Source organism: Carettochelys insculpta, chromosome 3 (genome assembly GCF_033958435.1).
Source record: "Carettochelys insculpta isolate YL-2023 chromosome 3, ASM3395843v1, whole genome shotgun sequence".
NCBI lineage: Eukaryota > Metazoa > Chordata > Testudines > Carettochelyidae > Carettochelys > Carettochelys insculpta.
The window spans coordinates 173,367,177-173,381,413 of NC_134139.1; positions in this window are offsets into that span (position 1 = coordinate 173,367,177).

Sequence of the window (14,237 nt, forward strand, 5' to 3'; positions counted from 1 at the left end):
GGGACTGAAAACAATCCAACGCTCTTGGGTTTGGATTGGGACATGGCTTTGGCCTGTGGGTTTGGCACAGCTACAAGGCCCACTCCTTTCAGCCAACACAGCCGATGTGTCATAATGCCTCTGATGCCACAGAAAAAATAGAGTGAGGCAGCAGTGCCTCTCAGGATCAGGGCCTAAAGCCACACCCACGCTGACCCCATGGGCAGGAGGTGGCTAGAGATGGATTGTCGGCCAAGTTCCTATGAAGCACAGGAAGCCCCCATCACTGAAATTCAAGGATAAGGCAGCAGTAGCAGTGCTGAGACAGGTTATGGGAGAGATAGAGGGCACAGGACAAGTTGGATCTGGAAATGACTTCACACTCTCAGTTTTGGGTGAGCTGTGGGCTAATCATATTCTGGCTGGCCTTTACAATTAGGCCTGAATGAATGTCTATTCCCTTAGCACCGCAATAATAAACACTGGGCAGGTTCTCTGTTTTCTGCAAGAACCTCATATTTTCTATCTACCCTCTGTATCCCAAGTCTCTTTTTGTAGTTCCTCCAACCTACAACCTCCAAGATGGCATACTTTGACCTGTCTTCCAATGGTCCTTGAATGTACTGGAGTTTGATACAAAGTTATTTCTATCATCTATTATAGCCACCTACAAATCTAAGTGATGCTTTTCCTCAGCTAGATTGTTCTGTTCTTATAGGCCTTGGTGCTCAGTTCTCTCCGAAGCAGTATGTCCTTATTGGACAAGTCAGTCCAGCCTTCCTGTGTATTCCAGCTTTAGTCTACATGAGCATTACATAACTGAAGATTCTGTTGTGTATGCAGCTGCCGTTTATTCTTCAGTATAGGATACATATAGTCACATTCACTGAACAATCTCCACAACCTACTGGCTTCACTTTCTTGACTTGTATTCACACAACCTGCCTCATTTTGAGCCAACTTCTGCTGCTGCTTGGTTCCCTTTGCCTCCGTTTACAGCTCTATTTCTCTCTGTCTTTGGGTAAGTGACATTACTACTGGCAGCTAACTTCTCACTGAGGATCCTTTCAGCCTTGGCCATCTGCTGGGCAGGCCCCCTTTTTCTCTGTTTCTCTTCTTTCTGTAACAGGGCAGACAGGTGCAATCCCTTCTCATCAGGCACTGCGAACTGGCTGGTCTCAGCCTCCCTCTCCTGCTTCATCTCTTCCATCTGCTGTTCCAGGACAAACTTAGATTTCGCCCTCCGATAAATGCTTTCCCCAGTGTTCTTTTTGGAAATCACAGGATCCACAATCTTTGCAAAATTGTTTATTGGATTGCTCCAGCTTCACCTTCTGCTCCAGAGTGTCCTCCAGAGTTCTCTTTAGAGAGTCCATCTTTGCCTCCTCTTGAGACTTCACTTCAGCACAGTTCTGCTACTCTGTGCATCTAATGGGGAGAGTCTTCTCTTCTGACAGCCACATGTGAAAATGCCTCCTGCTTTGTCTCCATACTGGAAACTCTCTGCTTCTGGGGGATCCAAGTCAATGGTCAAATTATTCATCTCTTTCTGCAAATGGGTGCTGCTTCCACCTTCCACTGCTTGCCTTTGGATTCTTGGGCCTGGCATGCTTCTACAATTAGATTACAATAGCTATCCAAAATACTGTACTCCAGTGCTGAGAACTGAATTTGGGCATCTGTATCTGCTGGACAGAAAAAAAATCTCTGTGGGACCACGTGATCCTCAGTTCACAAACCATATCACAGTCACACCCCTCCTATCTTTAGTGTTTGTGTTTTCTCCACCTAAAGCAAACTATAAAAACTTCCCCTTTCCTCCAAGTGAGCTTTTGACTAGATATGTAGAGGGGTACATGAGATGTGAGCTCTGCAAGAAGCCAAAAATCAAATGGCCCAGCCAGAATCCTATAGTTCAGACTGTTTTCTGGACACCCAAAAGCATGCCACTGGTGAACTGAATTGATAGACATGCCAGAACAGCAGATTTTGTTGCTGACCCTATTGCAACACCTGCTGCATTGCTGGACAGCTAATCAGACCTCCTGCTGGCTCTGTAGGAACTACAGTAGAACAAACTAACTAATCTAGTGCTGCTTTCCTAACATTGTAGCCTACTATGAGTAGGCTGAAGCAAGAAGACTACCGCAACAATTAGCCACGAGATGGCACCAATTAGCCATTGCATTGCACTATGGGACATGTTACCTCCTTCATTATCCATCCCCTGGAAGAGAGCAGGTCTCAGGACTCTTATCACTGATACCTGTGTCACAGAACTATTCTTCAATGTTGTGGTGATGTAGTCACTGCTTCAGATCCCTTTAATGTCACAGGTGCATTTATTTCTTTCAGCCACCAAGTTACTTATTACCAGTTTTCCTGATCCAGATCCCAGATCTTCCATCTAAATTAAGAAAATTCCCAACCTTCCATGGTAAACAAAACTCCAATGGCATTTATATCCAGATGTAAATACCTGGCTTAGCCTAACCCGGGTGTGAGCAGTCCAGGCCACCCCCAAGCTAATAAGTCCTCACTACTACTGTATACCTGCATCTCTATCACTAGGACTTCTGAGAGCATATTCCATAGTTCTCTGTGCCAGAGCCAGATTAAGAAAGGGGCCAAGTCAAGCCCAGAAAAAGATCTCTTGGCCACCAAAAGTGCAGATCTTTTGGCAGGACACCCTGTGCCTAGGTTTCTAGGCAGCAGCCACGTAAGCCCCAGCAGATTATCCAGCCCTTCCTGCATAACACCGTACTACTGTCCCTCCATGTGTCCTACTGCATTGGAGCTACAAGCAATGTAAGTTTTGTCCATGCACTTCTGCCACTTGCAAGCTCCAACCCCTCAGCTCTGGGAAACCATAGCCAATGGGAGCTGTGGAAAATGGTGCCATCAGGTGAACACAGGGCAGCACACAGAGCCACCCTCCTCTTCCCAGGGACTATGCCACCAAATGGGAACTGCCCCAGGTGAGCTCCCTGCACCCCAATTCCCTGCCCCAGCCCTGAGCCCCCTCCTACTCCCTAACTCCTGCCCAGACACTGAACCCTACACCAACCACCTGCCCCGAGCCCCCTTCGCACACTTAAACCCCACCCAGAGCCTGCAACACCACCACCACCCCAATCGCCTACCTGGAGCCCCTTCCCACACCCAATCTCCCTCACAGACCCACTTAGGATCGATCTTCCAGGGTTTGATTTTGTGTCTCTAGTATGGACACGTGAAATTGACTTTTCAGGGGTCACAGTCAACCGCTGTACTCATCACAAGATGTGAGGTGTAAGGGAGGTCAACCAGGAGAAACTCTCCCATCGATCTTCCCCTGCATAAACAGACAAGTTAGCCAAGTGCAGGTACATCAATTTTATCTACACAGTTGGCATAGCTAGAATTGCATGTCTGTGGTCAACCTTCTTAGTTTAGCGTAGACAGAGCCAAAGAACTACCCACAATAACACCAAGATCTCTTTCTTGAGTGGTAACAGCTAATTTAAATTCCACCAGTTTGTATGAATAAATTAGATTATGGTTGCCAGTGCTCATTATGTTCACATATCAGAACTAATTTGCATCTGCAATTTTCTTGTTCCTTTGTAACTATTCATAGTCTGCTTTAGACTTTACTATCCTGAGTAATTTCCTATAATATGCAAATTTTGTCACAACCCCAGTCCCAGTACAGATATTTGGGAGAAGTGTTCCCTGTAATTTTTCCCAAGCATGTAGAGAATGAATTTTTTGTGTGTACCAATATGGAAGTGTTGTGTGCCCATCACCTCCATATTATACCTATAACAAAATTTGCAGGGTAGGGGTTGGTCGGGGAGTAGGGAGTATGGGAGGAAACTCAGGGCTGGGACAAAGGGTTGGGGACTCAAGATGGGGTCCAGATGGGGATGCAGGCTCTGGAGTAGTGCCTGAGATGAGGGTTTTCAAAGCTGGGACAAAAGGTTGCAGTGTGGAAGGGTAAGACCTGCAGCTGTGGGAGCAGGCTCTGTGTGTAGCTGGGAATAAGAGGTTTGTAGTTCTGGAGGGGGCTCCAGTCTTGGGCAAGAGGCTGGAGCAGGAGGGGTACGGACTCTGGCTGGGTGTGCAGGCTTTAGCATGAGACCAGGGATGAGAGTTTGTGGTGCAGGCTGCCCTGAGGCTATGGCAGGGAGAGAAGCCTCTTCTTTCTCTCCCACAGCAGCACCTAGGCTAAGTGGGGAATGGTCTCTCTCCCCATGGTGGCAGCTCTACACCAGGACTGGTTCTGGAGAGAGATGCCTTTTCCCCAGCAACAGCAAGTGTGTGCCAAGACTGGGTTAGAGACTGGGAGAGGAGCTCCTCTCTCCTCCATGGCAGGTCTGGGACTAAGGGAGAGGCATCTCTCCCTGGTACGGCCCTGAGCACCTGCACACTGCTTAATAGGCTGCTATGCACCACACAGTGTAAGGAGCACTTACAATAGCTTACAACCTTTTGTTTTCTGCCTTTTCAGCATTCCCACATTTTGTTGCCTATCTTCTCCCAGTTACTGGTATCTGTGAAGATCTTCCCTCTTGTCCCAGGTCTGCTTAGTTTTTCACAAGTCTTAGATGAATAACTGTTCTGAGTCAGACCAGAAGTCCATCTAGTCCATCAGATCAAGATAAGTCTGGTCCAGTGCTCACTTAGACCCTCAAAAACAACAAGAAGTCCTGTGGCCCCTTATAGACTAACAGATTTTTTTGGAGCGTAAGCTTTCATGGGCAAAGACCCGCTTCCTCAGATGCATGTGATATGTAATATGCATCTGACGAAGTGGGTCTTTGCCCATGAAAGCTTACGCTCCAAAAAATCTGTTAGTCTATAAGGTGCCACAGGACTTCTTGTTGTTTTTGTGGTACAGACTAACATGGCTACCCCTGTGATCTTAGGACCTCATTCATCCTTCAGGCTTCCTGCTCCAGCAGTAATTTTTGTTGTTGTTGTTGTTGTTGTTGTTGTTGTTAGTTTACTGAATCCTGCTAGTTGCTCTTTGCATTCTTTTTTGGCTTGTCTAATTATACTTTTACACTTGACTAGCCAGAGTTTATGTTCCTTTCTATTTTTCTCAGTAGAATTTAACTTCTAGTTTTTAAAGGATGTCCTTGTGCCTTCAACTGCTTTTTTAATTTCATTGCTTAGCCAAGTTTGAGGCAAATATAAATTGTAAAAGATTGTTTTTAATTTTCAGTTTAAACAGACAAACAAGCATAAGGGAGACAAGGTGGGTGAGATAATACCTTTTATTGAAACAACTTTTGTTGGTGAGAGGAACAAGCTTTCATGCTTAGAGCTCTTCTTCAGGTCTGGAAAAATAATTGAAAGTGACACTGCTCTGTGTAAGCTCAAAGCCTTGTCTCTGTCATCAGCAGAAGCTACTCCTATAAAACAATATTACCTCTCCACCTTGTCTCCCTAATACCCTGGGACCTACATGGCTACAATAACACTGCATACAAAAATGTGGATAAGGGCAGTAAAAGTATATATCTTGCTCATGGAGGGATGGGCAGAATGACCTAATCATACAGGGCTTATTATAATTATATTACACTCTTTTCTTTTCTGGTTTAAACAGGAACATTGACATCTTCCACAGAAAAAGCTGAGTGGGTGCTTGGGATCATGTACTGTATACACATGTCCACAGACTCCAGAAGGTTAAATGCTTGTCATATCTGTTTGCATCAGGTAATGTATGCTGCCTTTTAAACTTGAGATACCTTGGTTTTGTTTTCATACTTATTCTTAAGCCTAAAATACTTGTTGCCATAGCAATATCTTTCACCCATATTTTTACATTGGCTTTTCGTTGGATTTCTGCAGTCTTCAACAATCATCGCTCCTCTGTCATATTTGCAGCCACTTACTTCTTAGCAACTTTTAACGATCTCACACAAGAACACACTCAGCAGAAGACATACAGAAGAGTCACTGTGTCAAAGGGATTTCAAATTTAAATAATATACTTAACTCAGAATAAAACTTCACACCTGCATTCTTATTCCTATTCCTTTGCCTTGACATTTCAGTTTCAGACATATATTTTATTTCACTATCTTATTTTACAGAATAATCACACAGTAGCAATTGTGCTCCAGTGACCCTCATAAATTTGCAGTGTAGTTTTGGCAGGTGTAGTTCACTTAGCACACTTCCAATATCACTATCTTTAAAGCTAAATACAATTGCTTAACATACACATCCAAATCACACTTCATCTATAGTAAATTCCTTTCAGACCAAAGAAGCAAACTTACTTCAGCCTTAATAGCAAGATAAAATTATTATACCATAAGCTAGTATGCACTGTTCTAGCTCTTTTCGTGTAATGATTTCAAGTCACTTAGGCTACAGTTACACTACAGCTCTCTGTCAACAGAAATCACTGTTGGAAGATACTGCTGACAAAACTTCTGTTGACAGAGTGCGGCCACACACAAAAGCAAATCGGGAGAGCGCTCAGCTCTGTCAATAGAGCAGCTGGGCTACACGGCTGCTCTTTCGACAAAACTGGCACCTGGAAGCACAGCAGACAGGGCCGCCCATTGTTGTGGATGCCCTGTCTGTTGAGAGAGAGCCTCCTGGGGGCATTTACGCAGTTTTGGTAGCATTATGCCTCAAAGCTTTGAGGCAGAACACTGCCGGCCAAAGTGCTGTTTTCTTGAGATACTGCCAACAAAATGCATTTCATGCGTGCACACTCCACGAGTTTTGTAGACAAAACTAGGATTTTGCCAGCAAAACTTGCTAGTGTGACTGTAGCCTTAAAGTGGGTAAGTATGATACATATTATATGACTAATCAGGAAAGTGAGGCACAGAGAAATTAAGGCCAACATTGCAAGCAACTAGGATGTCTAATATTAGATATTTAAATCTTTACATATGTAGAATCAATAAGATCGCACATGGTAGGCAATTACAGAAATCAGGCCATTTAGGCAGGTGCCCAAATATGGATTTTGGCCATAGCAATTTGTCCATACCAACACAACAATTTTGTTGCAGAGAAAAGATTAGAACCCAGGGGTCCTGTCTTTAAGTTTCCTACTCTACCTGAGATAATGCTGCCTTCCATGTTTATCAATGATGGTTTTCTGCATCTGTTAACTGAAGCATATTTGAGGTTATTTTTGGCATCTTTACAGTAGGTCATGAACCAGCATGTTTTGGCACTTTCCAATGTCACTACCAATCTGCTTGCTCTAGGTTGTCATCTCTGAGCTACCCAAGCTGTGTCTACATGTGCACGCTACTGCGAAGTAGCGGCACTAACTTCGAAATAGCGCCCGTCACGGCTACACGTGTTGGGCGCTATTTCGACGTTAACATCGACGTTAGGCAGCGAGACGTTGAAGCCGCTAACCCCATGAGGGGATGGGAATAGCGCCCTACTTCGAAGTTGAACGTTGAAGTAGGGCACGTGTAGACGATCCGCAACATCGAAATAGCGGGGTCTGCCATGGTGGCCATCAGCTGAGGGGTTGAGAGACGCTCTCTCTCCAGCCCCGGCGGGGCTCTATGGTCACCGTGTGCAGCAGCCCTTAGCCCAGGGCTTCTGGCTGCTGCTGCGGCAGCTGGGGATCCATGCTGCATGCACAGGGTCTGCAACCAGTTGTCGGCTCTGTGGATCTTGTGTTGTTTAGTGCAACTGTGTCTGGGAGGGGCCCTCTAAGGGAGCGGCTTGCTGTTGAGTCCGCCCTGTGATGCTGTCTGCAGCTGTGCCTGGCACCCTTATTTCGATGTGTGCTACTTTGGCATGTAGACGTTCCCTTGCAGCGCCTATTTCGATGTGGTGCTGCGCACCGTCGATGTTGAACATCGACGTTGCCAGCCCTGGAGGACATGTAGACATTATTCATCGAAATAGCCTATTTCGATGTCTCCACATCGAAATAGGCTACTTCGAAGTAGGCTTCACGTGTAGACGTAGCTCCAGAGTCCCAAATAGAAAACTGGCAAAGGCTGGTCTGTTTGTGCAGTTCTGGGGTTTTGCAAACTTTTCCTTTGTGTGTAAGAATTAATTTTATCTTAAAGTATTTTGACAGGCCTTCACTTGTTCCTTTTAGATTTAAGTTAGTAAACAAGCAGAATTCTAAATACAATGACTTCCCTTTGGATTGGCTAATGGATGACACATGAAACAAAGACCCACAGCAAAGAACCTGAACAGGTATCTGTTTTTAAGACCCATTTTCTGACAGTTGGCACGGCACTGATGTCCTTCAGGGGGCTGAGTGAAACTCTGATGCCAATAACAATGATGAACGCAAACCAATTTTTTATTATTCTACCAGTGAAAATTAATTTTCTTTTTCTCTCTTTCCACAGATACTTGCAGGGCTTTAGGGCTGAGAAATGAAAACACAAGGCTTTATCAGTTACATTGTTTAAGATGCACATGCAGACCATGGTGAGACACAACTGAAAAGCTAGTAATGTGGCTAGTTAAAAGCCAGTGGATTCTGGGACTATGGTACAGACATAGGAGGATGTGTGTGTTAGGCTTCCAAGGCTGCATCTATACTATGAGAAAAAAATCAAATTTAATTCAGTTAGCTCGATTTTACCACATGACTGTCTTCACTGTAAAGACGATTAGCTCGATTTTGGGTGCACTAATATTGAAATTACAAAATCGCAGTTATCTGATGGGTATAGCATTAAGCTCGAATTCAGAAGTTTGATTAAAGGCAGGTGTGGAAGCGCCACATCTTAAAGGTGAGTTCATTAGTCTCCAGAGGTGTCCCATATGTAACCCATAATGCCCCTCACAGTGTTCCACTCTGGCCATTGTTCCACAGTAACAGGAAGACCATTAATTTCCAGGCAGGAGCAGCTGTGGGCTCATGTTAGTATGACAGCTCGAGAAATGGCTTCTTTCTTTCTATGCTATTAGTGGTGTGAGTGCATCTACCCATTCAAATAGCCCCTGCAGAGAGTTCGCAGCTCTGTCTGTACACTTGCTATTTTCTTCTGTGCTGCCTGGCGCCAGCCCCTGCCCTGCTGTACCACGTGGCAACAAGGCTGTGCTGGAGGTTGTGCTTGCATAACACACTGAGGAACTTCTTCTCAGTGGTGGACATTTGTGTGTGAACCCCCTTCTCTCCCCCACAGGCACCACACAGTCTGGGTCTTTCCTGCACTCAGGAACATTACATGGGTAGCACCCAACCCAACCCAGTAAAAGGATATGCCTGCTGTTCGGTGCTGACAACGCTGCCAGTCATGTGTTTAGGTCTCTAAGGACAGAAAAGATAGTCTGGGCTTTGCTGATACCATGGGGAAGTCTCCCGCAGCAGTTAAGATACTGGGGGCTTTTCTGCTGCCATGGGGAAGTCTCCTTCAGTGGCTAAGATACTAGGGACTTTGCTCCCACCATGGGGAAGGACCACCTCAACTGGCCCCCCATCTACTGACCCCCCCCCCCTTGGCCCATACCAGGGCTTTCTGCCACCAGAGAAAAGTCTTCCCTGGCAGATAAAGGGCTTGCTTCTGCTGGGAAAGGACCACTTCAACTGTCCTCCCACTGTGCCCTCTCTTTGTCCATACCGGGCCTTGCTGCCACTGGGAGACACCACAAATTCTTTTTTCCTGCTCTTTTCTATCCTCTTTCTTCTCCCTTAAAAAAACGGTCCCAGACCCTGCATTAATTTCAGGGATCACATAAATGAACTGATGGGAGGTGGGACACTCAGTGGATGGCCAGTTGAGAACACAGTCATTGCATGCAAGCCTTATAGTGCACCAGAAAGCCAAAGACTCTCCCCAATACCAGCATGATGAATGGGGAAACCAAGAATTCTTTCTTTCTACACTTTTCTATCCACTTTCTTCTCACTTTCAAATACAGTCCTGGCCCCTGTTTGACTTTCAAGGATCACATGCATGCAATCATGGGAGGACGAATACTCAGTGGATGGCCAGTTGAGAACACAGTCATTGTATGGAAGCCTTATAATGCATGGGAAAGCCAAAAACTCTCACCAGCACCAATATAGTGAATGTATTGAATGGGAAAACCAAAAAATTCTTTTTTCCCCTACACTTTCCTATTCTCTTCCTTCTCACTTTAAAAAAGCAGTCTGGGCCCCTACACTCCTTTCAGAGATCACAGGCAGGCAATGATGGGAAGTGGGACAAGTGGATGGCCAGCTGAGAATACAGGCGCTGCACCCGTGTTGGCAATGTAAAGTGGGGGGAAACCAAAAATTCTTTCTTCTAATTTTGAGTGTCTTCTGCATTATTTCCAGGGATTGACATATTTTCAGGGATCAGGAGGGGAAATGAGGAAAGTGCAGTGGAGGAAGGTGACGTCAAGACCAGCGAGCATACCCAGAATGCTATGGGGATGAGAGAACTGTGGGATAGCTTCCCACAATGCACTAGTGCAACAATTGATGTTAGCCAATTTGCGTGTGGCAGCAATGACTCGACTTTGTGGGGAGCACAGTGGAAGTGAGTATGGTCAAAATCAAACGTATACATTCCAGAATTAGAAAACAGATATAAATAAATTTGATTTTATCTCATAGTGTAGACACAGCTCTAATGTGGCAGTTCCTCAGGAAAAGGTGCTTCCCTGCCTCCCTGAAAAGTCAGAATTGTCCCACTCTAAACTCCAGCCCTCTTGTCCAGTCCCTATCTCCAAACCATGGTGAACTCCTCTGCCTGGAATCCCAGGGACTCATATTGACCCTATTGAGTCCCACCTTCCGCTTTTGCATACTCTTTCAAAGTCCCAATCTCCTCTGCTTCTGACACTGGAAGGATGTTTTAGGCCTGAACTATTTAACAAGTCTATGCCTTTGCTGGATATTTATTGAGGAGGCTTTGCGGATTTAGGTAACACATTTTCATTTGGACACAGAAACGGCCATTGAATTTGCTGGCAGCCAAATGTATTTGTGGAAAGATTCCCACCCACAATGTGCTTTTAACAGATCTGTTATAAGCTCAATTCCTTATTCTCTTTTTGGTTCACTGAAAATATAAATTCCCAGTGTCTTTAGCTCCTTGTAGGATGATATTTTTAAAGAGCCTTATTCCTCTGGTTGGGATTCATCTAAAAGAGCTCCAATGTATTTCTGATTATATTTTGGCTAGATGCAAGATGCCTTTTCATAGGTACTTTACAATCATGAGCTTGCTATTGTGTCAACAATGTATTATGGACCTGATCCTACATTCTTTGAACATCTTGGTAAAAGCTCATTACATCAATGAGAGACTTTCCATTGACTTTAATAATCTTTGGAACAGGCTCTTGTATTTACTGAGATGGCAATAGATGTATTGGGTACAACAGTAATGAAGCATGAGATGCTCCACCTGAAGAGCAATTAAATTATGCATTTTTTTTGTGCACTGAAAAATAAATAATATAAATAATATGGCCATAAAAGTAAAAAATTCCTCTGAGGATAGTGTAATGTGTAATGTCTAGTCATGTTGCAAGAGCTAGTGGGACAGAAAGTACAAAACTATGCAGAGCTAGCTAACCTAAATCATTTTAATCTCTTCTAAATATGCGCTGTGTAAATTATCATCAGCATTATCATCTTCAGCATTCTTAAAATATATATACTTGGATTTTCACCTGCGTATGTGTGAATTTATACACATATTTTGAGCTACAGTAAGGCAACATATACTTTGATATTGGGTTTAATTTGATTTTATACCCCATACCATTTTCAGTATGATTTAAGGATTGCATTTTTTACCAGGGTGAGTTAAATATCTCTAAAAAACACTAGAAATATTTCCTTTTCTAATTCTTATTGGTGTATATGACCCTACCCTGATGTTTTCAGCTTCAGCATAACTGCTCACTTTAGCCTGCTAACAGCAGCAGCAGCAGCAGCTGCCTGTGATTAATCACAATAGCCTGACTCATGTGATCTAAATAGTTATACCTGTCCATAGGAGCAGAGATGGTGTCTTTCAGCTCCAATTTAAGAGCGGGGTCTCTCATTTTTCCAACCAATGAAATTTAGAGGTAGAGAAAGAAATACAGTTTTATGTAATGATTTCCTCTACTAAATTTACAGTGGTTATATAGAAACACAATTTAGAAATGTGTGATGTTTTGATTACTAAATGTTCACTTTTTTAGAAGGTCATATCATGAAGACTTATCTCATACTGCCAACAGCTAATATGAACCTGTCATTGAGATACTACATTTGCAAGAATCTGGCTAACCTAACTCAATGCAATATTTTGATTTCTGCCATCGTACTTTTCTGTCATTATCATACACCTTCATGGTGTGATTGAGGCATACACACCATTCAGCCCTGCCGAGAAGGGAAGTGAAGAATGATGATAACTGGATTACTAATGGAAAACTTGAAGTTACTGAACACTGACTAAACTCCCACTGACTTCAAAGGAAAGAGAGCAAAATCCAAAGGGGAGAATGCACATTATTATGCCACTGGTAAATAACTACTATTCATAAATAACTGACCAAAAGAGTCTGTATGATATTGATGATCCTAGGGATGTCACAGATAAAAAGCTGTGATCCTTGAGTTTGCGTTTTGTTTGGTACAATGTGCCTAGAAAGGTGGGACAAAGGCAGATAGAAAAACCTTTCCATTCCCCCAATCATCAGGGCAGCTATGGATCATTTCAGTGCCGCCCCTCCACAATAGCTGAATTCTTCATACCTAATGTGTATATAAACCTTTGCAACACAATAGGGAATCACATTTATCTCCATTTTATAACTGGGGAGCTGAACGGCAAAATGATATGCCTATGGTCGAACAAGAAGTCAGTGGCATAGCATTGAAGTAACATGTTAGTGTCCTGACTCCTGGTAAACCTTCCCATGTTACCTTATTTCCTGAGACACTTGGAACTATCTGGGAGTGGCACAGAGCTAACAACCACCCATGGAGTCTTCCATTCTAGGAAATCCTCAGTTGCATCTGTACCACCCTTTTATATCACTGTGACAAAGCAAAAGGGATGTAGATGAGATGGAGAAGGAAGGGGCTCTATCTGGTCCATGGTAACTGCCCTTCTGACCTTACTTTTTAAGGAACCTAAGTCCACATGGAGCTGAGCACCTCCTGTGATGTACTGAAGCATTACCATTGAAGGATACATTGATGTCAGCCTCTTTTCATGAAGAAGCTGGTATCTTGCAAAAAGGGCCCTAATACAGTAAACTTTCATATCTGGAAGCTCTGGGACCAGGAGATTGCCAGATATTCAAATATTCTGGATACCTAGCAATGCATAACACTAAAAAAAATATCAAGAAGAAGTCCTGTGGCACCTTATAGACTAACATATTTTGGAGCATAAGCTTTTGTGGGCAAAGACCTGCTTCCTCAGATCCATGAGTGGTGGGGTTTCATGCATCTTTGCCCACGAAAGCTTATACTCCAAATTATCTGTTAGTCTATAAGGTGCCACAGGAATTCTTGTTGTTTTTGAAGATCCAGACGAATGCTGCTACAGTAGTACTGCACACTATAAACGTATAGGCTATGTCTACACGACAGGGTTTTGTTGGCAAAAATGCCTTTTTTTTTTAAACAAAATTACTGTTTTGTTGACAAAACCCAGAGAGCATCCAGATTAAACTGTAAATTGACAGAATGCAGTGCTTTTGTCGACAGTATTATCCCAGTTCCCATGTGGCATAACGCCTCTGTTGACAGAGATCGGTTGACAGAAAGCCAGTGTGGATGTTCCAGGGGGCCCTCTGTCCACAGACAGGGCTTCTGGGACATTGGGCAGCCCTGTCCGATGAGATTCTGGTTGGCTGTTTTGCCAGTAGAGGCACCCCAGAAGTCCAGATGCTCTCTGTCAACAGAGTGGATCACTCTTGCAATTCACTTGGCAGTTTGGCTATGATCTGCTGACAGAAGATTTTTCAGAAGATATCTTCTGACAAAAACTTCTGTTGACAAATTGCTGTAATCTAGACATAGCCATACTGTATTTGCTGTACGTATTTGCATTTACTTTCACTGTGTTGTACTTATGGAAAACATTACCAAACTTTACTTATGGCTAAAATGCCAGTTATTTGAGAGTTCCAGATGACAGAATGCTGGATACAAGATTACTGTATAAACTTGAAAACAAAGTTCCCTGTGTTTAATGAGCACTCCTCAAAGGGGCTGCTTCATTTGTAAGAAGTACTTGTGCAAGAACCATTTGCAGGAGCCGATTCCTAAATTTCATTTTTTCACATCCTAGCCTGTTGTTCAT